We start from the raw sequence: 16,229 nt of genomic DNA, 5'->3' as shown, positions 1-16,229 counted from the left end.
CCTTTACCAAAGGCCCCCCCCCCCCACGCCGCGCGCTCCGCGCACCCACGGACACGCACACCGCGCTGCGGGCGCGTGCCCGCGCCCCGCGGGGGTGGGGGCGCTGCGCGCAGGCGCGGTGCGCTGGCTCCTCCCCCGCCCGCCGTCGGCGTCGCCGGGTCCCGCTCGGTGTCTGGCGGCGGCTGAGGGAGCCCCGCCGCGACCGGGGGCCGCTCGACGCCGGGAGGAGCCCCCCGCACCGTGGGGCCGGGGCTGCCCGGCCCCGCCCGCTCCGCGGGGCGCAGGTGAGCGCGGCGGCGGGGGGGCCGGGCCTCGCCGGGCCCGGCCCGCGGGTGGAGGCCAAGATGGAGCTGGTGCTGCCGGCGGTGGGGGGGCCGTGAGGGGAACGGGGGGCGGGAGGAGGCCGGGAGGGGGAAGAGGGGACCGGCGAGGCGGGGTGCCCCGGGGGAGGGTGGGCTCTTCCTGCCCGTGCCCGGCCGGCGGGGGCTGTGGGCGGCTCTGCAGGGCAGCCCTGCCTGGCCGGGAACCTCCTGCCCGGGGGGGTGCGTGGAAATCCCGGCTGCCCTCCTTCCACCCCCCCGCGCCTTCCTCCGCGGCGCTGTGGGGGCTGCGTCCTCTGCCTCGGAGCTGCGGGGGTTGAGGGGAAAAACCCCCAAACAAAAGGCCTGGGAAGGTGAATTCTAAATGAAAGTCATTTGTGCGGTGTGCGAGCCGTGATTCACGATGACTGGTTTTTTCACTGGAGGGATCTGGGATGATTTTTCCTTCCCCTTTCCTTACGTTGTTCTGCTTAATTTAGCAAAAAAATAATTTGTAACTGCTCAGATTATTATGTGCTTAATGAATGACGTATTAGCAACGGGAAGTAAATCCAGCCTTTATAATGAGAAACTTGCAAAGGCAGCATAATTCTGTTTATTTGTGCAGTGTCTTCTTGTTCTTGAATTAAGAATTCCAGTCAGGTAATTGTGGTCATACTGAATGCAACTGGACGAAACGGAGATAGCGAATCCACTGATAACGCCTCGCTCTTGCTTTTATGCTTTATCAATATCTTGCTGCTATACACACAGTGACACAAAGCCGTTGACTTTATTACTGGAGTGTATTACACTGATGGAGCTGTTTCTCCCTTGGAGAGCAAGGTGAAAGCCATCCGTATGACACAGAAAGGAAAGCCAAGCGTTTTTGTCTTTTTTTAGGTTTGTTTTAATCGGGGTATTAATTTTCGTGGGCTGTGAGACATTGCTGTAGAGCTGTGTATGCTTAATATTCTCTCTCCTGCGGTAAAGCTTTAAAAAAATGGCATAAATTTGGTACCTCATCTTACAGCAGTGTGAAATAATATAATTCTCCTAGCTGATGTCTGCCTAATGTTCTCATGCTAGCTTATCTTAAGGAAACAGGAATGTTATATGTGTGTTTAAATACCGTGTTAGTTTGCTGCTATTGAAGCAAAAACTTGTAGGCCGCATTCACCCAGTGGCTGGCCGGTGGTGTTTCACCCATTTCATTGGGTAAATTAAGCTATCAAAAGTATGCAAATCTGAAAGGATTTCCTTTTGAAATGCGTCAGGATTGTACCTATTTAAATTCTTGAATAGTAGCAGCCGCCTTTAGGTGGAATTTGTTCTTTTGACCACAATTTCAGTAGAGGCATTTTCAAGTTCTAAGGCATCTGTTGGTTTCAGGCTGCTTAGGATCAGTGTTTGCATTTTTGTTTGCTTCCGATGAAAATGGTAGAGTCCTAACCTGACTAAGAGATCCTGAGAAATACATGCCAAATTCATTTGCATTATTGAATCAGTTCTAATAATTCAAGTACGCTGTGCTCTGGGAGAGAGAAAAGAGGGGAAGCAAAAGCTGGAGTCGAAGGGAAATTGACTTTAATATATAGAGTGTAGGATGAAAAGAAGTTTATTTTTATTGAGCAGCTTCCTGTGGTTTTCTCATGGAGCTCTAAGGACTTTGGAGAAACTTGTCATGATGCTGGCCGTGCAGAATCTGCTTTGTGGATAACCCTGAGTTTGGAGATGAGATTTTTCAGTCAACCAGCTTTTTATAAGCATAAATAAATGCTTCTTTCCCTCCCTCCTTTACTTCATTTTAGTGATTGTCCATGGCATTTAAATGAAAGGGGAGATGCTGCAACGTGGTCATTTTCCTCCTAAATTTTTGATGTCTTGTATTGATAAATTGCAGGCTGTCGGTTCAAAGCGCTGGTGAAACCAAAGTGGAGGGTTCCGAACTTCACAGGGTAGCTGTGTGCTATATTTAACTATCTTTTATCAGTGAGCGTCTGAAAAAAATAATGTCTTTGCAGCATGTTTAGTCTCCTAGCGTGGACCTTATATCCGTGTTGACTACTCCCAAGAAGCATAAACACTCTTTCAGTCTTTCCTAAATGCGGGGCAGTCCGCCTCCTGGTCCGTTGGTGCCTTGTTTTACAGCTGGATTGCAGTAAGTTGACGTGGTTTGTGGCCGAGGTGGCGCAGGCACCCACCTGACTTCAGTGATGGAGTTACCCAAGATGGTTGGAGCCTGCCAGAGACTTGTTTTGCAGCGGAGGATCAGAGCAGGGGTCGAAATACAGCTGTGATGAGGACAAGCTTTTTTTACTGTGCCGTGCTGACATCCATCAAGTCAGTGGTGTTCCTTGCATCTTCGTACTTCGGAAAAAATTGAGCGGTACCAGAATATGACTTAGGAACCTAATAGTATGAATGTTGATTTTAAGACTTCTGGCCTAATTTGCAGGTTATACTGCTCGGGAGGTGGTAGTTGTTGGCAATAGATGTTGTTAATCATCATATTTCTTCTCTTTGTGAGCTTCGAGAAGGATTTTTGTCTGTGTTTAGGCATTTTGATGTTGAATACTAATGGAAGCCTAACTGGATTACTTAAGAAATCATGTTTTAGGTTAAATGTGAAAAGTTGCTGATACGACTTTCCTTTTGAATTTACGAATTCACTTGCCAGAATGCCCTCTCTGGGGAAGTGGGCATGATTTAAGAATGGGAGGTGGTTCTGCAAATCCTATGTGTCTGTTAAATGACTTAACTTATAATAACAGTTCTGCAACTGGCCTGTGATAATTGCCGTATTTCCCTCTTTTGATCAGTTTGCCAGTGTTTTCTCTTTTTTAGGTATCAGTAATGTTAGTAACCAGATAAAAATATTTTTTCTGTATGTTTGGGAAGGGATTGGCAGAACTTTTCTGCAGAGCTTATACATAGGACTGAGTGCCAGTATCCTCCCCAGAGCATGCAAAATAGCATCTGCCAGCATTTTCACTGCTCGCCCATCAAACGCACAAGCACGGGGATTAATTTAAGGTAATTTTAATACACGAACTGATTTCCTTCACAGTTTGGTCTCGAGCCGTGCGAGTCCTCTTTGTTTGGCTTTGCCGTTGCAGTTCTAGCTCAGGGCTCTGCCGCAGCTCCGCTCACGGCCTCTCTTCTCCTCCAGGTTTACCTGCCTGGGTGGAACACGAAGCAGCGCTAGAGAGGGATTGCCTCTGCCTAGGAAGATGTGGCTCTTCTGTCGCTCCCCACTAGCCCGAGGAAAAGGCGTTTTCAAGGAGCTGTGTGCAGTTTGGCCAGTCGCTTGGTTTCCGTGAGGCGACCCCCAACTTGTAAGCAGATGCACAGAGGGCTGCAGTGGGCCAGTCCACGGCCTCAGGAAATGGCTGTGTGGCCACCTCTGCCGTGAGGGGGGGCCGAGGAATGTGGCTAACGCTGAGGACCAAAGCGAGGTGTTGCACTGGTTTTTTTTAACGTGAAAAAGTTGTTATCCTTGTGCTCCAGTAATTGAAGTAATTTGAATTAAGCAATATTGGTTTAGAAGTGTCCATGTAAATATTTTTTGCATATTTAACTCTCTAGCTACCTGTCCCAGCCATCAAAGCTCTTCCACACATTCAGGATGATTTGGTGACTGACTGGACGTTTGCAAAAGAAAAGACTTGGAGGATAAAAAAGAAGTTGAGGGGTGATCTTGGTGCACCTGGTCAGCGTATGCTGTCAGCAGATTGCCAGCGCCTATAATCTCTCAAGAGCTGTTTGTGAATTCTTACCATTGTTCTAACGTATTTTTTATCCTCATGATTTTGTTACTATGTCAACTACTATGCGTTGATGCTGGTTGGTTAACCAGTGACTGCTTTTAGTCTTGAAAGACAGGCGTTTGAATAGTGCTGTATCTTAAGATTTACCTAGAAGTTCAGTTAAAGTATTTTCTTAATCAATAAAAACGTACGAAGCACAGTTGTTAGAAAGTACATGTTTTGGCTTCAGAGGCACTTTGTTTCCTATTTCAGACAGTGTGAACTGATAGAAAAGAACGGCATTCCAGAACAGAAGTGCCTCAAAAGATTGTTTAAATATTTTTAATGAAGTGATAGTAGCTACCAAAAAAATAACTTTTTTTTGTGTGTGTGTGTGTGCGCATAAAATAGCTAAATAATAATAATTATTGGTGTTAGATTAGTGCATTGTGGATGTGTACGTTTTGCTTGGCAGAACGTGAATAAGATTGCTTTAGCATACATTCAGATTTCTTACATCCTGGCAAATTCTCCTAATTACCTTGCATCTGCATTCAATAACATGTGCCTTTTTAAAGTCCTGTTCTGCCTTCTTCAGTAATGCTGAAACACTTTCAGTGCCAGCACGTTGTAGGGCCAACTGTAGCATTTCAGTACGTTTTTCTTCCGGGTGCAAGTTTTTCATCCTCTTGTGCGTGCATCGGTAGAAGAAAATGGAAGGCGTGTGGTGCGCGGCGGGACGGTAGCTCCCGTGCAAACTGAACGAGTGATCTGAACTTCATTGGTTGAGCAGACAAAAAACCCAGTTACCTCTTATCAAAGCACTGGTAAAGAAGCAGGGTTTTTTGCATGACATGATATATAGTTCTGTTTTAAAAATTTAGCGCAGCAACACAAAATGGGCCGCCATGAGTATGTTTTCGTTAACTGGTATTTTTGTGATGGTGGTGGTCTGATGGCTTCTGACAGATGAATGATGCAAATAAATAGTTCTTGAGATCTGACTGCAACGGCGGGCAGTATCTACTACCAGTGGGGAGAAGTTGATAGCAGAGCACAAACCAGAGATCCAGCCAGCACCCCGGGCTTCCCCCACCTGCCTTCTGGGCTCCCTCTTCCCACCGAGAATGTATATTTATATACCTGTCAAGAACCGTTTTTAACTGCTTGCTCTAGGAATGCTGACTTACACCATCCTGCTTTTGCTTTTGTCACACGGGACTTCACAGTCCTTACTTGGTTTCATCTGTGTCTTACTAAAGTTGTGTTAGGTGGCAGTGATTCTGGAACATTTGTGGCTTTTACAGGACAATCTGTAGAAAAGGTGAATATATAGGACCTATATGTTAATAATATTTTGCAGTGCGGATAGGAAGAGTCCAAAGTTTACTGATGTCATGACCGTAGCCAATTATGCAGTTACAAAAAGTAGAAAGTTTCACTGGTTTTCTGTTTGCGTTTCCCCTTTAAATTTAAGTTTTTGGCTGTATTCCAAATGAAAATATTCTTTTCCCTTCCATCTGTCATTACATATTTTATGTCTTAACAGGATTTTCTGTTACTGTGATGGTAATATCTTAGCGATTTTATTTATGCTCAGAAATAGTTTGTCATCTTTGTGTCAGAGTTCCAGTGCATGGTGTGTAATGTGGGCCTTGGCCTAGACTGAGTCAGTCATTAAAGAATTTTCCTTACGAATCTGCTTTTCACGGCATGAGGATTTAGCGACACTTATTGCAAAAACATAATTAGGTTTAAAGCTGCTTGTAGAGGGGAGGGGAGCTTGGGAAGCCTAACTCCGAACGTTTTCGTGGGCTGTTACTAGTACAATGTCTGCAGTAATCTAGAAGATGCCAAGTTCAGGAAATTCATTCCGCCAAGACTAGGTTGCACAAGGTGAGATATTTATCATTTCAGTTTGCATCTATTGTTACCTGATGGTGTGCAATTAGGGGATTTTTTTTTTTAACATATGTTAAGAAATGTCTTAATTTTTCCTTACTTCTCTGTAGTTACGAGGTCAGCATGAAAGTTGGTGGTCCTGCTTCTGATACTTAGAAGTACGAGAAGGGAGGTCAGCAGACAAAACGGGATGTGTTAAGGTCTCCTTCAGATACTGGAGCATGGCAACGTGTCTTTGGGAGACGTGACACTGTGATAACAGCGGGTAGAAGGGGAATAAAATTAGTGAGTGTTCCTGTGCTTTTACAAAGGGCATACGGGATCCGTGTGAAATCACCTGGGATTAGAAGCAGTACTTTTTTTTTTTAAGTTCTGCTCTAGTTCAGGTCCGTCAGGGACTGCAGTTATCCTGATACAGTTCCAGGGCAGACTGATAACTGCTTTGATCCGAAACAGTTGGACTGATCCGATACGCCTCAACTGCCTGGACCTACGTGACGTTTCGGGCAGGGAACCCAGCTGCGTACCGCGAGCTCTGGAAGAGGGTGAGATGGTTCCGCGTGGCTGGTGGGAGCCCGGTGGGAGCAGGTGTCTGTTTCTTTTCCTTCTTGCCTGCATGGTTTAGCTTTTGCCGCTCCTAGATCCTCTGCTCTTCCCAGCACCCCCTTGGCATCTCCTCGCCTGCTACTCCTGGAGGAGGAGGGAAGGGACCACGAAATTGTTCGGTGCCTCCACTGAAATCTGAGGTGAGCTGTTTCTCAGAAGCTATAACCAGACATATTTCCGTTCTAAATTGAGTTAAAAAAACGGGTTCAGTTACTGTTCAGAGCAGTGAATTGATTTAAGTTCCAGGTTCGTTCTGAGTTGCTGTTCTTTGTGAACTTTAGGAATATTTTCCATCTGATAACTGACAAGCTGTGTCACACAGGGACCCAGCTTCTCCGCACATGTACTATTCTGATGTGTGTCTCAAGGAGTTATTCTGGTCTGAGTGGTGAAAGAAAAATAGGCGATGAACCATGTCTTTTCTTCAGAAAGCTTCTTTTGTCATCCTTGGGGTTGGCTTGACAAATGACTAGTCAGTCAGTCATTCTTTTGAAGGCCCCAACGTTCATGCTGGGAAATAAGGTTCTTGCTTTGGGTGGACCATTTTTATCACATAGCAAAATAAATGCATATTGAACAGAAATATTTTGCCTGGACAGTAATTAGTGAAAATATTTATCTTTAATAACTGTCCTCTGAAGTGTGATTCCACCCTGAAAACTTAGTTTATAAAATCTATATGCATTTGGATGTTCTATTTCTTATCCCAATTATAATGTTAGAAAACTCGGTTACCGTTAAAGTCTAGAACATGTTTTTTCCTGAAGTGCTAGGTTTGCAAATGAAGTCTACGGTCTGAAATTCAAGCTGTGTCTTTTCTTGTTAATCGCTCCTGAGTTAGTGGGAGAATCAGTATGACAAATACCATTCTCAGTTGCCTTATTATTTCTAAATTATGGGCTTGTGCTTTTTTTTTTAAGCGGCCATGAAATAGTGTTGCCAGACTGAATGGCGGAACTGAGGACATACTTCATCACGCAGTTTGCAGATTAAATGTATGCAGAATGAGAGAACAGTGGAAATAAATATCAGTGTGGTTTCTGTAGGAGTAGTACAAAATAAATCTTTTTGTTGGTGAAACCACACTGTTTATAGTTAGAAAATACCAAAGAGTTTATCTCCTGTAAGAAAATGTCAGTTTAAATTAAACCCACTTTTAATCCAACCCTGTGATTTGTTTGGGTGTTTCTAGCCAAATGAGCCGGGTGGAGACAATGTACAAGGTCTTGGGTCCTGAGCACCTAGCTATCCAGACTGACTCAAACGTATGAATTGTATACTCGTTAATGTATTCTTGATGTGCTTTAAGAATATAGTTACATTAGCAACGGATTTGTAGTGACTTTCTTCAGTGCTATGAAAACTGGTTTTGATCGCTATGATTGTGTCCTGTATCCCAAAGTGCTTTCCTCTGTGTCTTGCTGTCTGTTTACCTCTGGAGGCGGGCTCTGTTTTTGTTGACCTAAGGTGAAACAAAAATATTTGCAATGCAGGCATGCCCCTCCAGCATCACCCAGCCTTCAAAAGAGAAAGAATTTTGTTGTATTTTCCTGCCAAAACAACAAATAAAACTTTGAATGATATAAGCTGTGCTGGTCACTTCAGATTTTATTGTGAAAATCTTTAGTCTTAACTTTTTTAATGCTTTTTAAATGTCCATGTGCTGGGGAGTTGAATGGTACGAAACTCATCTCCTTGTGCCTTTTAAGCCATTTTCTGTAACATCTGACACTATCCGGTGAGGAAGAATCTGTGGTATGAGACTGGCTGTGGAAAAGGCAATTTGAGGTTTCTCTGTCAGTTGGCGAGTTGTGTTCGGGGCAGAGGTTTACCTGGGGGCCTGGGGGTGGTCTGCTTGGGGAGCTTGGTCTGCGTGGGTTTGTGCTCACCCCCCCACCGTAGCACAGTGTTTGAGTTCAAAGGGTTTTTATCCTACGGCCCATGCCCCCTTTGTAATCAGGAGACTGCTTATTCCTGGTGATGTCTTGTTTGGGGGTTTTTTGAGGCTTAACTGGCAGGCAGCACTCATGTCGGTATTGCACCTTGGTCACACTACTTCAGTTCATGCAGAGTCTGGTGATCCTAGGGTAGAAAAGAGCATGCAATTTAAAAAATATTATTGGTGTGATTATAATTTTAATCTGTAGTTTTTTGAAAGCAGTGGTTTTGAGGGTGTTTTTGAAACTTGTCGAAAATGCTATTTGCAACCTTAAACATCTTTTACAACACTGATTGCTCTGTCCTGGCATATGTTTCTCAGCTGCAGGAGCGACTTCCTATTGTGTTTGTGATGTTTGACTAACGGGGAATGGTGGTCATCGGTGCCGTTACGCCAAGGGCCTGTCACCTGAAGGTGCTGTAGCTCTGCTGACCTGGATTCCTGAGCTGTTGTCATGGCTTGGAGTGCCTTAGCGTGAAGCTATACCGGCAAAAGGCTCGGTTGCCAGGTCGGCGTCAGAAAGTTATGTCAGCGTGTGTCTCTTGGATAGGACAGGTTGTTGTTAAAACTCGCGTTTATTGGCCCATGGATGTCCTTACTGGGCACGACCACTAGCACAGCGGTTGATACCAGTACAGCTCTCCCTGTCTTTGATCTGCTCTGCTGGCGTTTCTGGCTGTAGCTTGCAGTGTTGGATGCAGCCTTACAATTAGGAAAGGAGAATGAGTGGTGGTTTGTTTTTGTTTTTGTGGTTTGGTTTTTTGTTTTGTTTTTTATCATTTCTTATTAGTATTCAATCTTATCTGAAAAGAAGACAATCTGTTTTGCTGTTTTTGCCTTTGTTTTTTTATGGTCTAATAAAGAAGTCTTTGAATGTATGTTAGAAGCCCGTGTGTTTCTGTTTTTTACAGGAGGAAATTAAAATGTTCTTTTCTCTGGCAGTTTCTGTGAGGAAGTGAAATAATGAAATAGTGAAGTCTCCTCCCCACTCTCCACAAAAACTGGGGAAATACAATTGAGCAATTAGGAGAAGAAAGGATTTTTAGATATGCTTAGTTTTAAACTTTGCAAAAGAAAGAAATCTTCGGAACGAAGGTCTTCACAACTCAACTGAGCAGATACAAGTGTTGCTTGAATAATTATGCACCTTCGTAGGCTGGGAGGACCTGATCGGATACATGAGGTAAAAGTAAATCAGGGGAAAAAAAGTTTTTCTGTCTGTATTATTAAAGCAATAAGCTTACTTTTTAGAGTAAAATGTTGTAGATTACTAAACACTAATTACCCTGTGAAACAGAAAGAAAGGCTTTGACGTTACAGAGGCAATTACATTGGATTCCTGGTGGTCGTATAAAGGCGTTTTAGCTTTTCTTTTCCTGAGCTAGGTGGCTTGGTGGGTGGCTGTTTCTGGAAACTTGGCTTTATAAATTCTGCTGTTCAGTTCTGCTTGTTTTGCTTTTTTATTCATAATTTTCTGAGAAGAAGCTTTGTGTGCTTGGTGGGGGAAGAGGTAACTGTTAAAGAACTGAATGGCAGAGATTAATAACCTGAAAAGAGAAGTAAAGTTTCTCAAAGGGAAACACCAGACTCGATCATTTTAGGTCAGTTTGAGGATCTGTGAATTACCTTCTGCTCTCAGTACAACCTGCTCTTCGTTTTTGCTTTTTTACCCATTAAAATGAACTATTCGTTTCAAAGTCATTAACAAAAACCGTTCATGATTGAAACTGCCAAGAGTGTTTATTTGACAACAAAGTGATTCCAATAATAAATTAGTTGTGAAATAATTTTGGTCTGCATTTTGCAATTTGTAAAACCATACTTATACATTATTTAAATTTTGAGAGGGGGAACCCCTTATTTACCTTTTCATCTACCTCCACAATTGATAGCAAAAGAAGATAGGAAGTTTCTTTTTTTTTCCCCTCCATCTCCGCTACTGTAGGTGAGTACAGAGGGTAATCTTCCCCTGCCCTGCCCTTCCACATTAATTTCTGATAAATCTCTTTTTCTTTCCCTTTACCGACCAACTTGTAATGTGAAAGGTGCGTTCATGTCGGGAAGATCACTGCGTCATTTCTTTTGCCTCTCAGACTGCTTATATGGCTTTTTTAGATGTACTCTCTGACCTCACTTTGTTCCTTCTTTTTGACCAGGCAGAAACTGCCTGTGCTGTAAAAAGACGCCGCTTAGACCAGCGTTGTCTCCTTAATCTGTTGTTAAAGTTGTTTTGATTCCTGTATTTTTGTTGCACAGTTGCTGCTTCATGCCACAGAAAACCCATCCTAACCTCCTGAACGTGACAAAGCGTTTGGAGCAGGCTGTCCAGAGGTCGGTGATCACATTTTGACAGTTGATCCAATTGCTGAACCTTTTGTCACATGAGTGAATAGACATTTTTTCTTTTATTGCTGTTTAAAAGCCTTTAGTTGTCTTACCTACAGGTGTGACAAAATAATATAAATCCCATTTTGATGTGAGTAAACCCACCTGTTTGTTCCAAGACTTTCTCTATGTTTTAAAGGTTTAATGCTTTGACTATATTGGTATAGTCATTAGCAATATGTTTTTTTTAATTGATATAGTTTATTCAACTCACCTAGCACGAATGGAGCTGTACCTCTGCATTGATGCTTTTGAAGAAGTGTAAGATATTTCTTCTTTGGAAGAAATAAGTGACATCCGTATCACTCCACCCACAGTAGTGAATGTTGTGGTTTCTCTGATTTGTTCTAGTGAACTTGCATGCTATGAGTAGTTACAGCAATTCAAACATTGCATAGGTTTATATAGAGAGACAATTAAGGGTAATAATGAGACAAGCAAACAGAACTACTGTTCTTTCATGAATTTTAAAATAGCTGAGTAAGCAGACGTGGGGGTTTTTTATAGCCGTGTACAATTTGTGACACTTGCACTCTGCCATATAAACTACTGTAATGCTATAAACAGTAATTTAATTTTGCTGAAGGATTAAATAGGAGCGATGAAATCCTAAGTATGGAATCCACTAAAAAAACTAGGGTTTTAAAGAGTAATTCTTTTAGCTGAGGAGAGATGATAGAAAATGTGAATCTAATACTTCACATTTTTTCCCCCTAGTATGGAAAACCTTCTTTAGTAGGTTTGAATCTTACTCTTGTATAGGGTACAAGGTCACAAGTCTTTATAACAGGTTGGTCAATCAGACTTAAATGGCTAAATTTTAATCTGCTAAGCTTATTAGAGAAACAACACTTGTATCGCTGTAGTTAAGTTTGTCACAAGTTTCAGTGTAACATCTCCTTCGTTACGGATGCATGTTACCTGAATTTAGACGTGAATTTAGCAGAGGAGTTGCGTTGTCTGAGATTTCATTTATTTAAAAGCTGTGTGTTTCTGTGTTTTGTTTTTGTTTGTTGGGTTTTTTTTAACTTATATTTAAGATAACGTAATGAAGATTTTTAGTGTCACATTCTTTCACTGTTGGAGACCTATCTTCTGTTCCAAAGGCAAATGAATTTGGCTGTAGTAAGATTCTTTTTTTTGTGGGAGAAAGATGCATACATTTGAAACCAATTCCGCAGATACTAGGTTAGCTTTACATCGGGATTTGCATGTTAAAACAGAATGTTTTATGGATAGGAGATTTCTCACAGGACCTTTAACAAAGGGCTACAAACTGAATAGCAAAATTTAGCTAAAAGGCTTTTGTGCTGCGATGTAAAAAATGTAAGCAACATCAAAACACTGACTCTTGGATGCTTTAATGAAATAACAAGTGTTAGTGCTTCAATTAATACGTTAAAAATTACTATTTCAAGACAGCTGGAGGAATGTTCATGAAGAGTACTTTGAAATAGTAGTAGTCTTCTGAGTGCACTTATTAGCCAGTTTGTTTTACCTTCAGCCTTTTCATATAATTTTTCCAGTACTCATTCATTTTGCAAGTGATGTGAGCAAGTAAGGATGTAAGAAAATAAAGACTTGGGGGTTTCTGTTTTGTCTATTTATTTATTTATTTATTTTATTTGCCTTAATTGCAGTATTAATTCTTTGAATACTTGATAACTACGATATAGCTCATGTACATGACGGAGATGGATTATGAAGCAAGGTGTCCTAAAGATACTTACCTCTTTTTGTTAACAACATACGGAGCAGGATGATGACAATTCTCTTAATAGAACTGTTAAATAAAAATGGTTCTGCATCTGACAGAGGAGGTTAGAGTAGACAGAAGACACAGATACGCTTTTTATCAAAGAGAATAGATCTGAGAACGTGTCTGATTTCTGTAAGGAAAAGGTAGTATATATCTCTTGGTTAGATGAAGAAAAGGTGCCAAGCACTATTTATGATCACAGTATATGGGGAAAATATAATATTAGATAAATTGGATTCAAATTTGCAGGACAAATGAGGCTAGAAGAGCTATTTTTGGTATGAGCAAAATGGTTGAAAGACCAGGCAAGCTTCCTAAGCGTATTTCTTCATTTGTGTTACAAAACTTACCACAATTTTAATGTGTTGATGAATTTAGTTTGCATTCATGTAGTTTTGCTTGGTTTTGTTAACTTACCTTCATCATTCTTTAATCTTTTCTTCTGATTTTCATAGTTATAGATGTATTCTCTGCCTCTTAAACAATTGCTTATTTCCTTCCCCAGGCTTTTTTCCTTTGAGGTTTTTGTGTTTTTTTGAAACCGGGTAACATCCATTAATCTTGATTTTAAATGCTTCTGTTTCTTTTCCGGCATCTGTCCTTTCATTTTCTCTCCTTTTGTTTGTATCGTGAATATCATGTAATAAGGAGGGAAGATATTTACAAGTCATTACAAGCAGGGTGTTAAGTAGAGCTCTGGGTCAGTGGATCTGGCCTGCAGAATAATGAGATTGGACGGGTAGATCAAAACATTCCTGAGTCACTCCGTTAGAATTGCCGGTTGCAACAGAAGCCCAGCGAGCAGAACCCCGGAAAGCCGTGCTGCGGCTGGCAGCCGTGCTGGCAGGGAGCGCGCACGGGAGGATGCGGTGAGGAAGAGGTGATGCGAAATAGCTGGCACGGGTTTCTCGGGGACTTGGATTTTTATAAGAAGTAGTTTCCTTTGGAATTTATTTTGGTCTTGTTCAGTTATGTCCAGCTGTAAACCAGGCTTTCTGCTGTTAATGAAGCTTTGTATTGGCATAACTGAGAGACTGAAGAAAATCTTGCTATTTGCATCCATATTACGATAAAAAAATTACTTTTCTGTATATTCTGAGTTCTGTGCTCAGCTAGATATTGTGTATGTGTGCTATAAAAATAAAGACTTTTTTTCTGATGGAGTTTTGACGAGGCCTGGGCCGGAATCTTGTATTTGAACTATTTGAAGCTTCTATCCACACATCATTGTATTTTCATTTACTTCATTATATGCCAAACGCTGACTTTAGCAGGATAGCTCATTTTGTCAAAGGCAAGCAAGTATAATCAAATCTCCAAAGTACATTTGCACTTTGCTTTCTTCTCCTGCTTCACTCACAGATTTCCAGCTGTGTACATCCATAAATTGAGCATACTGTAGCTGTTTTTCAGTTTGACTGTCAACATTTCTGAAGCTTAGGTTGCTGTCTGAAACAGAATTAGTGGTTAATTTAAAGATGGTCTTCATCTAGGTATGAAGGCAGAGCTTATTTAGGAAAAAAAAAGTGCATCTGCTAGCTAGAGATTGGAAGAGAAGATTCATAGTGACCACAGGCAAAACTGGTGGACTCGTCCATCTGAATAAGTCTGTTCTGGTCCCCAGTGTCCTGGGAGCCTGGGCCGTAATTCTGGTTGCTAACCCAGTTACCAGCTGCAGCTTTCTAAAGATCACTTAATGTTCTGTTGTTGATTACTTTGTAATGAAGAAAGCAGTGGGCAGGGAACCTGGAAGCTTTCCTAGGTTCACAAAAGAGGACATTTTTCATCTGAGGGGTAGTCCACCCTTTAATATGTCTGAGTGTGAAAGTTTAAATTCTGCCTGTGGCTTGTGCACTCTGTCTTTCATTTTTCAGGAAGAGTCTTTTGGCGGTATCTAGCAAATGAACTAAATAGATCCATCAACAGTAAGCTGGTTTTTAGTTGTTGGTTAGTTCATTCTTACTCATTTATGGATATGCTGCTAAGATCAAGCAGCTTCTTACAGATTGCATAAAACAAATTCTGTGGTCAGTAATGCCAACAGCTTACTGGGTGTATTCCCAACATCTCTGCCACACCAAAACCTTGAAATGTTCGTGAAAGGCGTACTTTTTAATTGAATGGGGAGTTTATTTCTCAAGTGCATTCAGAGCTTGTTCTTTGGAATCTGTTGAAAGGGTTTGGATGATGATTAAGCGATGACTTGCCAGGTAAAAGCTGCTCTGAAATCCCACTCATGAAGTTTATTGTTTGGTAATCTAATGCATAAATGACTTCCTGATTAATGACATGGGTTAGATGTATCCTGTACCCGCTTAATCAGAAAGATATTTTAATCTGTTGCAGTGGCTTTTCCCTAAATTTTTCCATAGCATCATCTAGCATTTCCTAGGCTCCTCTTGCCCGTGGATTCTCTTATTTTCGTGTGATCGGTCATCTGGAGCAATCTGTCTAACTTCGCCTTGACCGCTGAAAGAAGGGGTTTGTGTTGCTGGATCACCTCAGGTTCTCTTCCTCCTTCTGTGCTGAAGTGAGACTTGTTTCTTCTTCGGGTAATCTGCTTCAGGATGAGGGAATGCGAATAGGATAAAACTGTGGTTTTCTTGATGGAAAATTGTCCTGGCAAAATGCGCTGGTATTGCTCTACGGTTTAAGCACATGGACCAATTTTGATGCCAGGTAGAGCGGCATTAGAAACGGCATAGTGACATTCAGCTACTCCATGCGCTTGCACGTCTCCTCCGTCTTAGCTGCAGTGCTGTTAATAACCCGTGAAGAAAGGTGCTGTACAGACAACACTGTGTTTCTATTGAAATCTAAAAAAAATGACGTGTATTTGTCATGGGGGCGTCTGAACGCCACTGAACCTCTCTGGGCTGTTGCAGCCTTACTCTGCCGTGGTTCGCCTTGCCCTCTGCCTGTGCCTGGCGGCTCCTCAGGGCAGCACCGCAGGCTGCCTGCCGCTGGCGTGCCGGGGCGCGCCGTCCGCTCTGGTGGCTGAGCTGCTTCAGCGGTCTCTCTCGAACAACATCACCCGTTATCAAGACTTGAAGAACACACTTCTCTTGTTTTAAGTACAGATACTTCACAAATGCCTAAGCTGAAAAAATCCAAAGTCTTAAACAGATAATGGTTATTAGAGTTTCTGTGCGGCTGGTATCTTTATTTTAGATAAGTGGGTGTCTTTCATGTGGTAAAAGCTTTGGGGAAAGAGGCTGAAGCTACAGATAAAAGCACAGAGCCCTTGAATCTAAACTGTAAAATACTTGTAACTTACTTTGACAGCTAATCAATTCTGAAGGTAAGTATTTACATTGTGGAGACTTACTGTAGTATAAAATATTTTGGACAGTAAAAACACTCGTGTTAAGGCGGCATTTGAGTGAAAGCGTAATGATAAATGCAGCCTTGAAAATGTATTCTCTGATGGCAGCTGACCGTGCCCTAGGAAGGTGCCTGCCTATTAAATGCATCCGGACTGCAGCATGCCTCTGCATTCCTGGTGGCTTCAATACTTACCTGCTTTACGTGAAAATTCTGTAGAAGTATAGAAGGTTACAGTTTTGTTATTTCGCTTCCATCTTGTCTTT

The 16,229-nt window shown here is 42.1% G+C and overlaps 1 protein-coding gene across 5 annotated transcripts in view; it reads left to right on the top strand.

The window, feature by feature from the left end:
* The first annotated feature begins 137 nt into the window (after window positions 1-137).
* Window positions 138-16,229, top strand: part of DNAJC5 (DnaJ heat shock protein family (Hsp40) member C5) — a 33,825-nt gene continuing 17,733 nt past the window's right edge. The window contains exons 1-2 of one of the 5 annotated variants that reach the window (XM_075166774.1): window positions 8,789-9,678; window positions 10,752-10,826. The gene's annotated coding sequence lies outside the window, so the exon portion shown is untranslated. Of the gene's footprint in view, window positions 285-4,654; window positions 4,876-8,788; window positions 9,679-10,657; window positions 10,827-16,229 lie in introns of those variants that run through there. The other 4 variants (XM_075166775.1, XM_075166776.1, XM_075166773.1 and 1 more) reach the window with 4 other exon arrangements.

This window comes from Calonectris borealis, chromosome 17, assembly GCF_964195595.1.
Source record: "Calonectris borealis chromosome 17, bCalBor7.hap1.2, whole genome shotgun sequence".
Classification (NCBI taxonomy): domain Eukaryota; kingdom Metazoa; phylum Chordata; class Aves; order Procellariiformes; family Procellariidae; genus Calonectris; species Calonectris borealis.
This window is presented reverse-complemented; position numbering and strand designations above follow the sequence as displayed.